Genomic DNA, 17,320 nt, shown 5'->3' on the forward strand with positions numbered 1-17,320 from the left:
TATCTACATAAGATAACACATGTCATCATGGAATGCAGTTATTTGCTGTCTACATAAGATAACACATGTCATCATAGATTGCAGTTGTTTGCTGTCTACATAAGATAACACATGTCATCATAGAATGCAGTTATTTGCTATCTACCTAAGATAACACATGTCATCATAGAATACAATTATTTGCTATCTACCTCAGATAACACATGTCATCATAGAATGCAGTTATTTGCTGTGTACATAAGATAACACATGTCATCATAGAATGCAGTTATTTGCTGTCTATAAGATAACACATGTCATCATAGAATGCAGTTATTTTCTGTCTACCTCAGATAACACATGTTACCATGGAATGCAGTTATTTGCTATCTACATAAGATAACACATGTCATCATGGAATGCAGTTATTTGCTGTCTACATAAGATAACACATGTCATCATAGAATGCAGTTATTTGCTGTCTACATAAGATAACACATGTCATCATAGAATGCAGTTATTTGCTGTCTACACAAGATAACACATGTCATCATAGAATGCAGTTATTGGCTGTCTACCTCAGATAAACACATGTCATCATAGAATGCAGTTATTTGCTGTCTACATAAGATAACACATGTCATCATAGAATGCAGTTATTTGCTGTCTACATAAGATAACACATGTCATCATAGAATGCAGGTTATTGGCTGTCTACCTCAGATAACACATGTCATCATAGAATGCAGTTATTTGCTGTCTACATAAGATAACACATGTCATCATAGAATGCAGTTATTGGCTGTCTACATAAGATAACACATGTCATCATAGAATGCAGTTATTTGCTGTCTACATAAGATAACACATGTCATCATAGAATGCAGTTATTTACTGTCTACATAAGATAACACATGTCATCATGGAATGCAGTTATTTGCTGTCTACATAAGATAACACATGTCATCATGGAATGCAGTTATTTGCTGTCTACATAAGATAACACATGTCATCATGGAATGCAGTTATTTGCTATCTACATGAGATAACACATGTCATCATGGAATGCAGTTATTTGCTGTCTACATAAGATAACACATGTCATCATAGAATGCAGTTATTGGCTGTCTACCTCAGATAACACATGTCATCATGGAATGCAGTTATTTGCTATCTACATAAGATAACACATGTCATCATGGAATGCAGTTATTTGCTGTCTACATAAGATAACACATGTCATCATGGAATGCAGTTATTTGCTGTCTACATAAGATAACACATGTCATCATGGAATGCAGTTATTTGCTATCTACATGAGATAACACATGTCATCATGGAATGCAGTTATTTGCTGTCTACCTAAGATAACACATGTCATCATAAAGTCTGCACAAAAAGTAACACAGCTGTTATATATGCCTATAGCTTCAGAACTAATAAATGTTTTCACAATATTTCTACATAGAAAGAAGGATGCTTTACTTACACGTATTTTGATACCCCATTTGTCCAATGTCGTTCAATATTAACAACACAGTGGGGCTTTTAAAGAAAAATACCCGAATTTGAAAGTTGCAGTTTACAGCGATCGATGGTTATTACGCAAGCATTGTGGCTCGTAAAACCCTCCATTTATCTTCGCGCTGACTTCAAATCAATACAAATAGCTCCAACTTCAACATTCGGGTATTGTTCTTTAAAAACACTGCTGTGTTTTTAATATTTATCATTAGCATCCTTAAAGGAGGATTTCGTGATCCTATCATCGTCTTTTTATGACATGTTTCAGTACATATCCACGAAAAAGCCTATTCCCAAAATTTCAGTTGATTCCGATTTTGCGTTTGCGAGTTATGCATGATTATGTGTATTACACTGCTCCATAGACAATGCGTTGTAATTTCGTTCTGGTGCACCAGAACGAAATTCAAATTTCACGATATCTTAGCTAAACGAATTAATCTGCAAGATATATTTTGTACATAAACATTATGTAGCCAGAGATTTCCAGTGATATAAAAATCTCAACTTTTTTTGAGAAAAGTGGGGGGATGAGGCTGTAGATCACGAAATGCCCCTTTAAGTGGACGATAAAAAGTTGTTAGGTTTAAAAAATATTTAGCAACATTTATTTCATGATATTTTTCGTTATTACACAAATATGAAATTAAAGAAAAACACTTAAATTTTACGTTTCATACTATTTGAAGTAAACGTTAATTGATCTCGTACACTGGTATGTAATATGTTGTTTGTACTGTTACCCCGATTGCTCATATGGATCCATAAATACCAGACTTGAGTCCTGTTTATCAGGGACAGTCTGTGTAGCTCAGTGGTAGAGCGCTCGCCCGACAAGCGAGAGGTGTGGGGTTCAAGTCCCCAAACAGCAGGTATGTCCGGAATTTTTACTCTGGTATATCTGCATATGCATGTCATGTTTCCATTTGTAATTTCATGTTTAATTGTGCTAGTGTGCGATGCGTTATTCTTCTTTCCCATGTATATTGATTTAATAAGAATAACGATTAAGCATCATTAATTTGATCTCGTGCGCTAGAATGTTTGAATGTTTCCATGTTCCAGTGTATGACGCGTAAGCCTCTTCCCTTTTTGCATTATGGGAGGTCAAATTTGAGGAAAACGGAGAAAATACCAAAAACATATTTTCGGGCCACATAACAAAACCATTCTTCCGTAAAAAAATGTATTTGATTGATTTTCAAAAACTAGGACTTGTTGATCAACTTAACGAAAAGTTTTCGAAATTTGGACGTAAATTAAGTTTTTTATGATTTTTTTGTTGGTGCATAATTTGACATTTTTAGACCATTTTCCATGACCGTCAAATTGGGCCTTCAGATGTGTATATCGGTAGCATGGAACTCGTTTCCATTGCACATCAAGTCTGCCATTAGCACTCATTTTGTTTGCTTAATTATGTTTCTCTCGTTGACGACCCAGCAAACACAAAAACGTTTTTAAAACGTTTTAAATAAGTTATATTTTGGCTTTTGGTTTAGGTAAAAACGTTTTAATAACATTAAAATGTCGGGTTATATAAAGGTCATGAAAACGTTTTAAAACGTTTTGTATGAAAACACACTACAACAATATTTCTAAAATGTTTTCATAAATGTTATTGTAAACTATTTTTGCAGACATTTTTTGCCAAATATTTTGTCAACACTTTTATAACATTATGTTAAAATATTTGCCCCCAGCAAACTCAGAAATGTTCTTAAAATGTTTTCTTCAAAACGTTTTAATAACATTTAAATGTCGGGTTATATAAAGGTCATAAAAACGTATTTAAAACGTTATTACAAATATTTTGGGCAAACATTTTTCGCAAAATATTTTTCAACTAAAAATAACATTCTGTTTAGAATGTTTTGTATCAGGTTTTCAAAAATGTTTTTGGAATGTTATTAAAACGTTTTTATACCCATTATATAACCCGACATTTAAACGTTTTCCGTAAAACATTTTGTGTTTGCTGGGGAGTAGATTATCAAAAAATGTTTTTCAATGTTATGAAAACGTTTTATACCCTTAATATACCCTTTATATAACCCGACATTTAAACGTTTTCTAACAACATTTTATAACCTTTTGCGAATGATGTCGAAAACGTTTTGTGTTTGCTGGGGATTGATTTGTCTATTTTGATTTTTTAGCGCTGTGGTATCCATACCTAGTACATGTGATGTAAATGTTAAGGGGCCTAAGTCTGTCAAAAGGATTTAATTTGAAAAATTTGTTTCGGAATTAATCACAATTGTTTTAATGAAAAAACAAACAAACAAAGATGTCGGAAGGACATTTCTCGTATGCTGCATGAACTCTTTTTTTATGTCTGATGTTCTTTGTTTACGGTTTAACAATATTGTTTTTCTCCTCAATGATGTTTTCATGATACCTTTTGTAATGAACATTAAGTATTGTTACGAGCCACAATGACTCAAGACCAAAAGAAACAAAAATCACCTTTTACCCAAATTCACACGAATGCACAACAACAATACACTGTTTGATTAAGCTAACAAAATGGAAGTCTTTAATTGAAAGTAAAATATGATTGGTAGGCCTACATAACAACAATTGTATATGCGATCACAGTATTAACTAATCTAGTTTTCTTCTTAGTGATCATAGAGTTCTGGACGGCTGATGTATATCTCCTTATTTGCTTATCATGCGAATCACTGTTCAGCGAGGTCCATTGTACACTTGCATGTATATATCCTTGCGTATAAAATGATTTGCGTATAGAAATGGTGCTGCTTTCTCCCAATACTTTAACTCCTTGCACAGTTCTCCAAGCACGTAACTCCTTGCGCCGTTCTCCAAACACTTAAAACACTTAACTCCTTGCGCACTTCTCCCAACACTTAACTCCTTGGGCAGTTCTCTAAACACATAACTCCTTGCGGTGTTTCTTTCACCAATCACTCTCTTTCTCCATCACAGGAAACAGGCTTCTTTCTGCACTGCTCCACTTTATTGACAGATGTGTTGTTTCATAAACCAGACTTCAGCAAGTCTTTGATACACTCAAAATCTCCTCCGTTGCTGTATTAAAGTAGCACTAAAGTTATTGGCTATGCAAACTAGTTTAAATAGTCTTTAAATGTAGGCCTACCTCGTTTTGAAGCACAATGACGACCAACACACCCATGTAGAGAGTCTACCATCTCTCTTCATATTCTGCAAAGAGCAAACTAAAGCTTTCACATTTCTATACTCATCCAAAATACCCATCATCTATTAACAGACAATTCTGTCATATTACAACACTTCCTGTGGGTATTCCCATGATGTCATGCCCACTTTATATTCTAGGAGATTCCCCAGTTATGGGATTTCCCCTAAAACACGCCATATTACACAAACTCTTGCATGATTACTTCCAAGGTGTTTCCCCTTGTCTCATATTTCTCACGACATTCAAGTTGTAAACAAAGATTAATAATAATAAAAAATACTCGGGCACATCACAGTATGTGCTTAAGAATGTGGGTCTATTTCAACTTATTTTTCATCCTCAAATGAAATAAAAAAATTTATCTGACAAAATTGAAGTAAAATTTTTTTGTTGGTTGGTTTCCTTTGGCAATGACTTTAACTACCCAGCAAACACAAAAACGTTTTTAAAACGTTTTAAATAAATTATATTTTGGGTTTTGGTTTAGGTAAAAACGTTTTAATAAGATTAAAATGTCGGGTTATAAGGTCATGAAATCGTTTTAAAACGTTTTGTATGAAAACACTACAACAATATTTTTTAAATGTTTTCGAAATGTCATTGTAAACTATTTTTGTAAACATTTTTGGCCAAATATATTGTCAACACTTAAATAACATTATGTTAAAATATTTGCACCAAGCAAACACAGAAATGTTCTTAAAATGTTTTTTACAAAACGTTTTAATAACATTTAAATGTCGGGTTATATAAAGGTCGTGAAAACAGTTTAAAAACGTTATTGTAAATATTTTGGGCAAACATTTTTTGCAAAATATTTTTCAACCCCAAAATAACATTCTGTTTAGAATGATTTGTACCAAGTTTTCAAAAATGTTTTTGGAATGTTATTAAAACGTTTTTATACCCTATTATAACCCGACATTTAAATGTTTTCTGTAAAACATTTGTGTTTGCTGTGCAGTAAATTACCAAAAAATGTTATTTAATGTTATGAAAATGTTTTATACACCCTTTATATAACCCGACATTTAAACGTTTTCTGACAACCTCTTATAACCTTTTGCGAATGATGTCGAAAACGTTTTGTGTTTGCTGGGTATATACAATATCCTGTCTTCTAGGGGTGAATCAGTAGATATAAACAAATCTTAACGACTCGGAAAGAGAAGTTTCACGTATTTATTGTGGGACCTGAGAGCACATCAGACATATCGAATTGCAGTTTGAAAACGAAGAATGTCCTTCTGATATCAAATAATTTTGATTTTTTGAAATTCACGATACTCGTTAATACAAACTTGATAGCAAATCGTATTAAAAAGTTTATATCATAGGCCTATTTTTGATATTTAACCTCGAAGTAAACTTTATAAATCTAAATATAGGTATAGGCCTACTAAAAGTGTATGTAGCTGAGAGAAAAGCCGACCATCAATTGAAAATTTTGACCTTTCAGTATGAAGATATACCGTAGGCCTACATTTTTCCCCAAAAGACCTAAATTTTTTTGGTGTTTTGGGGGAAAAATCTATATCTTCAATATGAAAAGTCAAATTTTTCATATGATGGACGGCTTTTCATCCCGGCTACATACACTTTCGGTACATCCCGTTAGATTTATACAATTTATATCGAGGACTGTTAAATTTCAAATAATTAATATCAATTTTTAATCATTGCCATGTAATAAATGTGCATTATATCGTGAATTTCAAAAATCAAAATTATCTGATATCAGAAGGACATTCCTCGTTTTAAAAATGCAATTCCTATATCTGATATACTCTCAGGTCCCACAATAAATACGTGAAAACGTCGCTATCCCAGCCCTTAAAAATATTTCAATTTCAATTTTAATTCCAAGTAGGCCAAGTTATATTTATAAAATTTTATAATACAAATTCCGAGAGAAACGTTCTTGGAAATTGTAGAGGAATATTTCACAGAGTTGTACTGTATTTTAGTGTTTAAACTCGGTGAACTGTTATTTACAACAATTATGTAAGTAGCTTGGTGAGAATGGTGTCCCCTGGCAGTCTCTGTACCGGTAGTTTATGAAATCACTCGACCATTTTCCGGAATTAGTAGTTCAACGCCGTTTGTTGCCAGATACCTTTGTACATGTTGAGTGTCATATATATATTATTTTCGGTGAACTTGGTGTACTGACATGAACATAATTATTAGCGGCTTCACGGTCCAATGCAGATAGGCCTATATTGTGTCTGTTGTCGACGTTACTGGCCTTTTCAGCTCTTTGCCTTCTTTATCCACAATCTCAGTAATAAATACAAGCGAGTGTTCTGCGGAGGTCGACTAATTGAACTTATACCGTGAGCAGATGTCTCTTTAAAAGTTTAGTACAGTCACAGGAGAAAATCAAATCGCCATTTTAACACGGAAGCTTAAACAATCTGGTGACACTCTAACATCAGAAGGTAAGATTATTTGGTTGTTTTGATCTTTGGCTGGTTATATTATATATTTCAACCTACTCTCTCAGGGAGTGTTCATAAATACTTTGGTGGGGGCTGGAAAATATGGGGGATCAAAAAAATTTGGGTCCTAAAAAGGGGGATAAAAAAAATCGAGGTTCCAACTTTTCCACCCCCAAGAATGAATGAATGAAAGAGCGTGTTATAGTGAGCCAGATTATGCGGTATTTAGCTGGACTGCCACGCAGTCTATATTTGTTTATGTTTTACTAACCATTGCAAATCTAGACTACGCGGTAGTTTAGCTAAATAACGGAAAGATTGTCTCACTATAAACACGCTCAAAGAAAGAAAGAAACATAGCAGTCAACTTATACGCCACTTTTGGACTAAGTAGGCCTACTGATTATTCATAAGCTAGATTACAGACAGTTTGTTAACAATAGAAAAGGATCATTATGTCTATATGGTAATAACAGACAAGTGACTGGTCACTGCATATCATGTTAATGGGACATGGTTGAATGGACGATAAACATGGTTAAAGTAAATATCAGTCTTTTAAACTCGTCCATTCATGGTCTATTCATTCATTTGGCAGAATTCTCAAGGCTGTTCATTCAACTGGAATACTATAAACATACATCTATGCTCTTAAGGGGTACTACACCCATTGCATTTTTTTTTTTATGCGGTTTTTGCATTTTGTGAAGAAATGAGAAAAAAAAAATGGACAAAGTGGTATGCAAAATGAAGGGGCAAATCTTCTCGTTATATTGGTGGCATCGGTATGAATGTAGCTTACATGCTTTTGAAGATAGAAGCCAAAAGGAGGTACATCACTCATGCTTTAAATTCACTTCATTTTGGAAAGCTTGCTATCAACGGATTTCGTTAAAATTTTGGATACGTGTTGCCAACGCATTAGAGAAATAATGTTGATATGTAAAATGGGAATAAGTGGTTCCTGATGGCTTCATGAACTTGGTGATTTTCAGAGCTCCACATCTATCAAAAACGAACTGGTTAAAATGCTTCTATTTTCAATGTTGAGCTATATTTTGTATTTGTAACTAGCGACATTATTTCACTGAAACTTACTTAAGCCATAGGTAACAGGTTACCACAACCATACTACAGCAATGTTGAAAAAATTGCATTTCTCGTCACCTATACCCACCATATTCAATAAGACTCGTAAGCTTAGATTTGCTAATTTTGGTAACTATTTTGTCGTTATTTTCTAATCCATTTCAACTAGGAACTCCAAAATTGATACAGTGATATAATATTTTAAGTGGATTCATATTTGTTGTGTCTTACCTATCATTGTCGCTATCCAAGGCAAAAAAAAGCAAATATATTCCATAGAATTCTGCACTCGCCACGGTATCCGAATTTTGACACGCGAATTTTGACATCACCCGTGCGTTATAATTACTTTTTATATATAACGAGCTGTCTCCGGGCTGGTTATAACCAGTTGCCGTGTTTTATGCATGTATATATTTAGGTATTTTTAAGCTATTCTGGCGTATGGGGCAATCCCAATACGGAGCCATGGAGTATAAAAAAAAAAATTGGACAAGCCAAGACGGGCCGGGGAAAGGAATTTGGGAAAATTGGGCAGATCGAAGGGGGAAAGCGATATTTGGTGCACATTAAATGGGACACGACTGATTTTTGAATAACACGCACTTTTGGAAGTCACGTCACGGGTAGGCCTATGCCTACAGTATTACGCAGTAAAAATCATGAAAAATTTCCTGCATGTTATCCGGCACGCTACGTAGGCCCTACGCTCGCATTTAGACATTCCCATCTATACAATTTTAAAGGCCTATCCAGTAATCCCAGCAAAGTGTGAAAAATTAAAATTAATTATAATGTCTAAAAGTGAAGGATACCCCGGTAAGTCATTTAAATTGTCATTTGGTATTTTTGAAATGTAATATTTGGCACATAGGATCCTATCAGCAGTAGGCCAATTGATGTAGGTGGCCTATCATAGGCTTAGCTAGTAATCAGATTCGTGTAAAATGTCTGATGATTTTTTCTCGGGATGAGATTTTGTCTTTAGTAGGCCTACTCGGTGTTTGGCTAATAAACCACTAATACTATAACAACAAACAGGGACAACAAAGGCGATTATGGCCGGGGAAGGGAAGGGGAATGCAAGAGGTAAGAAATTTCAGTTTGTAGGCCTACACCATTTGGAAATCCCCCATGAGCCCCTTATCATGCTTATTGAATATTTTAGTAGTGTTATGACCCCGGGCTAACTTTTATTTTTCCGTGTTATGTACGCCTAATTATTAAATTGCGGAATTGTAGGCCTATACTCGTGCTTTACACCGATGATTCAGTTTATATTATCGCAACTCGCCACCTGGGGCGGTGAATTGCTTTCCCCATGCCAACAAATCTTTGCCCTCCCCACTTTGACATGCCAACCCCTCTATCGACATACCAAAACATTATCCCCCTACACCTACATGGCAGCCGGTATTCAGTTTTAGGCAGCAGGCCGAGAAGGGGCAAGCCGCAAGTTTGGCACGTAGGCGAGTATATTATTGCAAAAGCCAAGTATTAATATACCCGGGGTATAATAGGTCTACTATTATTTAATATGTTCACGTTCTCTACTTACTTTATTAGGGCCCATTTAAAATGTCTAAAATTGCGGAATTGTTAAAATGTCTTAAATTGCGGAATTGAGCAAATTTCTCATACGTCCAGTGCCGTAGACCCATACATAAGGGGGCAATGGGGGAAGCTACCCCACCCCTGTGGGAAGTCCGCCCCCCTTGGATGCGGTCGCCCTGAAGAATTTTATTAGGGTCTTTTTGTACTTTTGAGCCTATTTTGTTTCGTCACAAATTCCCCCTTGAATGAGGGTTTCCCCTTTCACTCCTTTGCCCCCCCTTAAAATTCCTAGCTACGCCCATGACCCCCCCCCATGACGCCACTTCACGGGGAGGGAAGAGGCACAACATATATTTCTTGATTTTATCAGGGATTTTACCAAGAGAAGGTGCTAGGCATACATGCTCATGTTTGAATCTGGCAACACGAGAACTTTGAACTTCTGCGGTAGTCTTGTAGCCGTCCGGCCCTGTTCAGTTTTATACACGCATTTGAATAGGAATTGTTTTGCGCACTTACTTAATGTTTATGGAGCACATTTTCTTCATTAGTTTGTCAAGTTGATGTCAAATGTTCTATTCTATATTATTTGGCAATAGTGTTTTTTTGCCTACAGTATGTCCAAACATGGTCCAATGTTGTAATTTGTTGTTTTTGATCGCAAAGGCCGGATATTTTTATTCCCGATTTAACTGTGCACCCGCCCGAGGGCTTCGCAAGGGTGCAGAATTCGGCGAAAGTTTGACGGTAATTTTGCCTTTTTTGACACTAAAACGCATTCGATCCTTAATTTTATTTCAACAAAATTTTTGATTAGGTAGCATAATGAGGCGGCTACAAACTTTTTTACCAAATCTTAAAGAATTATTCTCAAATGTCTGACCTGTGTATTTCCTATTGGTAATACAAATTGACGTGTCAGCCCTAGTAGGCAGGTCGTATTTTGGACCGGTAGCGAGTCTAATACGTACTGTATGTAAATATCGATGAATGTTAGAAACGGCAGAACCCGGTTGTGAAGAAGACTACGTGGATTGTATAAGCGTCCTTACCAACCAGCCAACTTTAAGACAAATGGGTGAAAAAGGACACTCTTTCACGATGTTTTTTCATATTTTTTTTATTTCACATGATTCGTGCATATATCGCCTAGCTATATATGAAAAAATATTTTTTTAGACCAATCAAACCAATATATGGGTGTAGTACGCCCTTAATGCTATTTGAAAGTTTTGAATAAATAAAGATTTGAGTTTTACATTTCCTCATACCATTATTTTCGTCTGATCATGAAGGTAGTAGAGAAGGAGTGAGCTCGCGTTAAGCTCATTACGTGAATCCTATTGTATACACAATAGAGACATATATAGGCCTACCTTTGATCTAATGATCATCGCCGATAATTTCTGGAATGACTCCGTCTCATGGGGGGTTCATATTTAGTAACAAGTAAATCACGTACATGCGCAAAACATGTATTATGGATGCGCATACATTTACTTACAGAAATACTTTGGTGGGGGGGGGGGGGCTGGAAAATATTTTTTTTCATGTCGAAAATTTTTTTAACCCCCCCCCCCTCTTCACGAACCCAAAACTTTTTTGCCCCCCCCCCTCTTAATGGACCTAAAACTTTTTGACCCCCCCCCTCATATAGGTTCAAAACTATTTTGACCCCCCCCCCCATCATAATGTACCATTCTACATCAAATGGCAGAGGAAACATATTAATGATACTAAAATTTGTATTCATGTGCAATGAAATTGTACCCATGTCATTGATATAAAATATGTGGAATTGTGGAAATGTTTTAAAGTACCGGGGTAGCATAAGTATGTTTATGCAACCCAGTATTAATAAACCATACATTTATGATTGGAATCAGTGGCGACAGAAGCATTTACAATTTAGGGGGGTCGGGGATGAGTATAATTATTTTGTTCTGGTTTTACTGGCAGTGGCGTAGATTTCTTTTTGACATTGGGGGATGGGGGGAAAAAGTATAATGAATCCAGTACCATTTGATGACAGAATAAGTGAATGGTACAAATGCACGCGAATCGTGCAAAATTTTTTGCCATTTGGAAGCTGAATGAATGAAATTTGATGCAAAAGTGGATTAAATATGCGCGAAGCGCGCAAAAATGTGTACTTTGGGGGTTAAAATGGCCAAATATGAGCTTAATTTGGTCAGAAACACACATACAGGCGTCCACATTGGGGGGATGATTGTATGGGCCATCCCCGTGAGGTTGTAAACACGATACGTTAAAGCTTACTTTGGACCCCTACATTTTACCCTGACTCGACCCCTGCAACAAATTTAGTGATTCCCCAGAAGAAAATGAATGCCCTTTATACTCTTGCTAAATGTTTGCATTGAATATGTTATTGTTAGGCGATGTTTAAACCTTTTTTTGTGATTAGGGTGAACTTACCCCACCATATGGGCGAACCTGCCCCAATATGGGGCAAGTTCGCCACTTTACAAAACTTTTTGTTTGCTCTATCCTGTTGTTATTGTAAGGCCTATAGTTCTGGGATTGTGGTCGTATATAGCTAAGACATAGGGCTTTCACATGGGCGAATCAGGTCATCCCTAACCTTAAAATTGACATCGCTAGGCTGGTCAGAAAAAAATAGGGCGAACACTCCCCGCTCTGAGAGCGGGGAGTGTTCGCCCTAGGGGCAGGTTCGCCCACCCCTTGTTTCTCAGCACTACGGCTATCGGGGAATTTGGTGATGGCAAAATTAGGTGACATAGGTTATTATAAACTTCTCATATTAGCTACCCGATATATAGGGACGTGTGCATCAAACTGCAGCCAAAACAAAAAAATTACACCAAAACGTAATTTTTTCTTGCATTAATAATGTTGTATTATCATTGATACATAAATACAGATGGTTTTAATGGAAATCTGTATTGGGAACATATGGGATTTGTCAAAGATTTAATGCAGTTTTAGACTCCTTATTCGATTTGTATTTTGCATACCCTGAAGAAAATACAAAAATGTGCACAAGGGGCACGTTCGCCCTTTTGAGGATGGGGCATGTTCGCCCTATATCTTCCCCGGGCGGACTTACCCCAAACTGGAGGGCGGACCTGCCCCATCAGCGTATTATGCAAAATATTTATAATTATACCATTAAACAAGGTAAAACTACTGAAAAGCATGTTTTTTAAAGTTAAGTGGTATCAGTATTACTCATACCACCGTTTATGTCCTGATCCATAATCTCCCCGAAGTTGTAAACATGATACGTTTAAGCTCACTTTGGGGCCCTACATTTTATCCTGACCCGACCCCTGCAACAAATTTAGTGACTCCCCAGAAGAGAACGAATGCCCTGTATACTCTTTCTAAATGTTTGCATTTAATATGTTATTGTTATGCAATGTTTAAACCTTTTTTTGTGATTAGGGTGAACTTACCCCACCATATGGGCGAACCTGCCCCAATATGGGGCAAGTTCGCCACTTTGAAAAACTTGTTTGTTTGCTCTATCCTGTTGCTATTGTAAGGCCTATAGTTCTGGGATTGTGGCCGTATATAGCTAAGACATAGGGCTTTCACATGGGCTAATCAGATCATCCCTAACCTTAAAATTGACATCGCTAGGCTGGTCAGAAAAATATAGGGCGAACACTCCCCGCTCTCCCCTATACGATTAATACGAATTTATTAAACATGGTAACAAAATAATATTCTCTAGCAAATCGGTTATACGGTGGAACTGGTAGGCATATTATAAATTCGGGATATTAAATATCTTCCTGACCAGCCAGATCTGCGCATGGTCAAAGACGAGGATAGACGAGTATCAGACCGACGCAAACTGGCTTAGTCTCCACATCAGCCAGTTTGGTTCCGCCCTCCACAGGGAGCGTAACCTGTGTAGGAGACTCGGTCGGACCTGGTGGGACCTCATCTCTCCCCATCGATTGAAAAATTGTGATCTATAATCCCCGACATTGTTCTTATGAACTGACATCCACCAGGCGGCTGACACTGAAAAATTTGCATGGAAAAATGACCCGTCTCCTCCGCAGCCAATTTGGTTCCGCTCCATCGAAATCAAGCTGGTCACGGAGGAGACTACCCTCCTTTGTGTTTGTTCATTTGTGTATGGAGAGCCCTTTTTGGAGTCCGGAATGACTTAGGCTACGCTCTCAGCTAGAGTCCGACGCTGCATTGCACTAGAAATACCTTTTCTGTGAAATCGCTATAGAGCCAACCGGGAGCACGTATTCGTTTTGAAAATATAGCATTAAAATTAGTATCACCCTTGTGGCCCCGTGCAGTGGAAAACCTTAATTCTTTCATTAAAAGGAAATGAAAATTAAAAAAACACGGATCTACTTGTGCACCAATAAAATTGGCACAGCAATTTGTCTCAAATATGAATGAATTTTAAGAAACATACGGGGTATGATGAACATTGACCTGACGCCATGATAGTAGGATCTATTAGTCGTTTTATATACAATGTATATACCGTATTGTCATAATACCAATATTTGTCATTAGGCCTATATAATTATAATGAGTTATATCTAGCAACGTAAATGTGCAGTTCATATGCACAAACGAATACTGATCTTTATGATATTCAGGTTTTTGTACATCACATATAACATGTCACATAGGAGGTCATACGTGTTAACCTTCATCTATTGTATTTGTTCATCTGTGTATGGAGAGGATTAGCGCCATTAAACGCCATTAAAACTCCATCAGTATTAGGGCGTAGTTCAGTGAACTCACCGGATTGCTATTCCAAGTACTTTGATAATACAGATAATATGTATTAATGGGTCGAGGCGATTGCATTGAAAAACCTAATAAATTATTCATAACAGTTACGTAATCAATCGATAGTGTGGACACTTTTCATTTGCAAACCACCAAAATTCGTGATCTTTTAGCGTTTGAAAAGAAACCACGTGAATAGAGTGCCCTCTCAAGAATATCAACTCTCTGCATCCACCTGCTTTCTCCTTCTCTACTACCTCCATGGTCTGATCATGGTAGGTATCATAGAAGGAGGTTCCACAGAAAAATCCTAATCCACTCAATAGGGTTAAGCCGATTACGCTATTCAACGCTAGTCATCACTTGAATGGATTTAATCAGTGCAGTCCCTCAAACACGGCCTTTGATGTTTATGATCGTTATGCGACAATATCGATCATCTATCTTAAAATTCAATTTAAACAGACCCCCCCAGGTGACCCCTACCGGAAATGGATGGTATTAGTGCCCTTTTGCATCGGTCACATGATCTTCGATTGCGTCATTGTGTTTTCGAGTTCAAGTTGATTTACTAGCGAAAACCTGATCGAATTCCCTCATTTCCTTCCAAAGTTACGGTGAATTTATGTATTTTTTCTGATCATGATTAGTAATACTGGCGGGTGTCTGCGGGACTTTTAAACCAGTGGAAATGATTTGGAAAGGTTTTCCAAGACTGGCAACGTTGTTTCTATGATCCGCCAAGCTTGGCCATAAGAAATATTGGCGTTATAAAATTACCGGAAGTAAATCGTTTTCCTTTGTTTATGGTCACGGCCACAATGCTTTGTGGGTAAAAATGACGTCATTCCGCTTAGAAGTCACGATAACGGTGGTTCATAACCGGCCAAGCTCAATAGATAAGAAGCTTAGCAAATCGATAGTGCACCATTCATACCTGATTGCTCAGTATCGACTCATAACGATCATAGTACAAAGGGAACTGGGTTCGTGCATTCTCCTTCTATAATACCTACCATGGTCTGATCATATGCAGGAGTATAGTGCAGTGTGATCAAATAATGATCAAACTTTATGCCAAATCATTGGTTTATGTGCATATTAAACATATAAAATAAGATTACAGATTGAGCCATAACCAATAACTTGCATGTTTAAGCAGAGTCTGGTTTTAAGGAACAGCGGATTTTGACTTGAAATTTGAAAGTTCAAGTGTTGCTTCGTTTTTATTGAGTAATTTGTGGTGCAAAACAAGCCATTGATTAGAGTTTTGATTGATACACAGTTACCAGAAAGGCAGTTACTAACTCGTGTCGTGATAAAAGCTAGGACCAGTGAATATTATAATTATCAAACATTGCGTAAAAATCTTATATTTCCCTGCATGTTTGTTAGTGAAAATAAGAATATTAATTTGAGTTAGTGTGAGGATATAAGAGTCATCTCTCGAGGAAAACTAAGATTTTAAAGCTATAGGCCTTGGTCTATATAATATTAATGTTAGCTTATCAACTGACCCCCTGTACTAGGGCTACCCCATATTACTTTTTAATGTGATTTATCAAAATGTATTCAAAGTCTTGTTTCACACATCCTACATGTAGGCCTATTCATAATGTTGATATGAAAATAATCATGAACAGAACACTTACTGACATAGGCCTATTCATTCATTCATTCCCCAAAATACCAAAAATAGGTCTTTTGGAGGGGAAATGTGTATCTAAAATATGAAAGGCCAAAATTTCCAATTGATCGTCGGCTTTTCATCCGAGCTACATACACTTTAGATTTATAAAGTTTACTTCGAGGACCGTATCATAAAATTAAAAAATATCAAATTTTAATAATTTGTCATGAAATTTGTATTATATCGCGAATTTCAAAATATCAAAACTATTTGATATCAAAAGGACATTCTTCGTATTCAGAATGCAATTCGATATGTCTGATGTGCTCTCATGTCCCACAAAAATACTGTCCAAACGCTCATCGTACAAGGATATTAAATAAATCACTAAATGTAATTAAGAAACTCTTTCACTTTGGTTTTGAAATGCTTAATCGTCTTTATAGTCTTTATATGTTTTATATTTTAAAATCTAACTTCATCTGTGTAAGCATTTGAAACTTTGACAATGTTCACATTCATCCCTATTGAACCCCTGCATACCTCATCATGTTTTCATAACACAACCTACATTATGAGAAAGTTTTAAAGTTTTTAAGTTTGAATTATACACAGATTTAGAACTGGAATCATGAACACATCTGATAACCTATATTGTAAAATCTAACTTTTTGCTGGAAGATCTTTTCATTTTCTCTGATGTATTTTACCGTTCCAGCAAACACAAAATGTTTTTAAAACTTTTTAAACATGTTATACTTTGGGGTTTGGTTTAGATAAAAACGTTTTAATAACACCAAATGTCGGGTTATACATAAAGGTCATGGTATGGAAACGTTTTAAAAAGATTTGCATGAAAATACACTACAACAATATTTTGAAAATGTTTTCAAAATGTTAATGTCAAATATTTTTTGCAAACATTTTTTACCAAATATTTTGTCTACACTTAAGGGATGGGGTATGAACGTTTGGACAGTATTTATTGTGGGACATTAGAGCACATCAGACATATCGAATTGCATTCTGACAACGAAGAATGTCCTTCTGATATCAAATAATTTTGATTTTTTGAAATTCGCAATGAAATACACATTTTATGGCAAATGATTAAAATTGATATTTTGATATTTAACAGTACTTGAAGTAAACTTT

At 36.0% G+C, this 17,320-nt stretch overlaps 1 long non-coding RNA gene across 1 annotated transcript in view; it reads left to right on the forward strand.

Moving 5' to 3' along the window:
* Positions 1-6,859: 6,859 nt before the first annotated feature.
* The window catches only part of LOC140163971 (uncharacterized), a 76,023-nt gene continuing 65,562 nt past the window's right edge, over positions 6,860-17,320 (forward strand). The window contains exon 1 of the long non-coding RNA XR_011860448.1: positions 6,860-7,131. This is a non-coding gene — a long non-coding RNA (uncharacterized lncRNA). The remainder of the gene's footprint in view (positions 7,132-17,320) is intronic.

Source organism: Amphiura filiformis, chromosome 11, assembly GCF_039555335.1.
Source record: "Amphiura filiformis chromosome 11, Afil_fr2py, whole genome shotgun sequence".
Classification (NCBI taxonomy): Eukaryota; Metazoa; Echinodermata; class Ophiuroidea; order Amphilepidida; family Amphiuridae; genus Amphiura; species Amphiura filiformis.